This window comes from Meriones unguiculatus, chromosome 18, assembly GCF_030254825.1.
Source record: "Meriones unguiculatus strain TT.TT164.6M chromosome 18, Bangor_MerUng_6.1, whole genome shotgun sequence".
Taxonomy (NCBI): Eukaryota; Metazoa; Chordata; class Mammalia; order Rodentia; family Muridae; genus Meriones; species Meriones unguiculatus.
In genome coordinates, this window is record NC_083365.1 from 69,133,924 (window position 1) to 69,136,961 (window position 3,038).

Below are 3,038 nucleotides of genomic sequence, written 5' to 3' on the forward strand. Positions count from 1 at the left end.
TGTTCAGAAAAATTACAGATCATAAACTGGTAAATTTTAAAAGAAGGAAAAGATGTAAGGTTAATCTTTACTAGGTATTTTTTTTCTCATTCAGATCCATGGGACAATACCCATCCGACTTTGCTGCCTGGTCTGTGTGTGGTATTGCCAGTCAGGCCTTGCTCAGACATGGGCTTTGTCATGTGAAGTTGTTTTAGGCTGATTCTGGGAGCCAAATCATTTAGCATGAAGCTGAGTCATTGTCAGCCAGTGTGTCTCAGCTGTGTTCTAGAAAGAATTAGTTTCTGGGACCTACAGCTGAATAACTATGTTTAGATTCTCAGGGCAGACACATAATTTAAGTAGGTATCATCAGTTCCCACACGGTTCCTCATCATCTTTCAAACAACCCATGCTGTCTTTCACATAGGCAGATCCTATGTTGTAATATGTATATACATGAATATAAAGGGGTACAAATGTAAAAGCCTGAAAAACTAAGATGGAGATGAAAAGGATAAAAAGAAATACTGATGAAGAGAGATTTGCAAAAAGGACACATATCACGTGAAATGAAATGAGGTAGCCCATGAAGGACAGTAGAGGGAGAAGGCTGGGTGAATGAGGGAGGCAGAGAATTAGTAAAACCACATGGTTTGAAAACAGCAATATGGGCCCAGGAAAATGGGTTAGAGGCTAAGGTGCTTGATGCCAACCCTAAAGACCTAAGCTCCAATCCTGGGAATTGCATAGTGGAAAGAAAGAACTGACTCCCACAAGATGTTTTCCGTTATCCACAGGAGGTTGTGCACAAGTATGCACTTCTTTCCCATGTTCAATAGATAGATAGACAGACAGACAGACAGACAGATAGATGTCAAAACAAAGTTAACAAATGAAATGTCATATTTAATAGTATGTTAATTTAAAAATAAAATATGTTTCAAAAGCTCCTTAAAAAGCGAATTAATCACTCCAGTTCTTCTGGAAGTCAGTTCAGCACTGCCAGTGTGTGATGCTGCCACAGCTTTAGGTTTGCACTACATGGAGGAGGGCATTGTTCTCCGAGGCTTTAAAGAAACCCAATGTGGTGAGCAGCAATTTAAGTCTATCCCTTTGATGTATTAATACACTAAATTAAGCATTATAATTGCAAAGAATGAGCAGCCTGCTCTCTGCAAAAACATCTTTCTTTTCTACCTGAGGTCGGGCACACAAACACAGAGGCTTGTGTTCCTCAATCAATCACAAAGCTACCATCCAGTGCCCTTCAGTCAGTATAATAAAATTGCAAGTCCACTCAACTATTGGTTTAAAGACTATTGACATTTCCTAGTATAAAAAATTGCCTGTATATATGTTCTCTTTCAAATGTAAAATTTACATGTTTCTTCCTGACTGCTGTTATGTCACATAAAGCCCATGAAATCCACAGATTTGAGGGATCATAGAATTGTAGGATATTAGCACCACAGAGGAACCTGTAATGATATTTTCATTTTACTTTTCATATAGAAGCACTTAACCTGTGCCTGCCACTGAGCTGTCTGAACATTGGGAATAAAAATGTGAATAGGAACAAGCAGGCAGTAAGTATGTAAACAGGTACCTGGAAGAGGTCACTTTAGCTGAATATAAGGTTTTGCTAAATAAAATGTTGCAAAATAAAATGAAAAGGCTAGGGTCTGGAGATGCCCTCAGTTGGTAGAGTGCTTGCCTCGCATGTGTAAATGCCTGGTTCAGTCCTCACCACCCATGGATCAGGCATGGTGGTTAGGTGAACATCTGTAATCCTGGCACTTGAGAGGTAGACACAGGAGGATCAGTTCAAGGCCATACTTGGCTGCATATTAAGTTCCATGATCTCAAGTCCACCTTGGGCTATATGAAATCTTAACTGAAAGATGGATGGAAAGGAAGAAAAGCGAGTGAGAACACAAGAGAATGAATAATTTTAATTATTGATTTTCAGTGTTTTGTATAAAGGTGGCCTATGTCAAGGAGGCAGTTGGATAAAAACAAACAAACAAATAAACAAAAAAAACAACCAAAACATAATCTTAACTATTTGTGAGCCAATTACTTCAAATTTGAAAATATTGAATTCAGTTTTTACCTCTTTCTCTCTAAATATAAGGCCGTAATTTTGCCTATCAGCAACTAACTGCCTACACACTCATACAAAATGTAAAAAATGTCAGTTTTCACTTTTGTACAAGCCAGTGTTGACTATTGTTAATGTATGCAGACTAATGAAAAGAAATATAATATCCCTATATTCTTAATACCATTATTGAAATATATGTCCTATGCTCAATAACCTGACATTACTACAGAGATTGGCAAAATGGTAAGACAGGTGTCACAGAAAGCTACTGGCATATTTATATTTGAAAATTATTTGCAGAAGATGATAATGGTGATGGATGATGGTGGTGGTAGTGGTAATGAAGATGATGCTGATGAAGATGATGGGTGGTAGTTATGATGAAGATGCTGCTGATGCTTATGGTGGTGGTAGTGATAATAATGACAAAGATGGTGATAATGGCAGTGGTTGTGCTGCTGATGGTGTTGAATGATGAATAAGAAGAGGTGACTGATGATGACCACAATGTTATTGGTGAGGAAAATGATCCTGATAGTGACTATGATAATTGCACTGCTAGAGATAAAAGCCAGAATCATGTGAATCACTTTACTACTGAGCTTCCATTCCAGGCCTGTAGGTTATTTTTAACACAGATTCCTGCAAACTTTATATTGAATGTTCTAATTTAATGCAGTTTAAAGAAGTTTAATATCATGTGGTGATTTATCAATAATAATCAGTAGATAGTAAGAGACATTTATATTTTCTGCATTTTTCTCTTACCAACTGTTGTTTTCTAAGTACTAGACTGAAGATAGTTTGCTTGAGGCAAATTACTATCTGTATTGATACAAATAAACATGTTTAAACACCATATGCCAGTTTCTTTTCATTCTCAAAAGACCAGATGTTTGATTAATCTTCTTTTCTTTCAAGTCAGGGTTTTTACATAGACACAAATATGGCT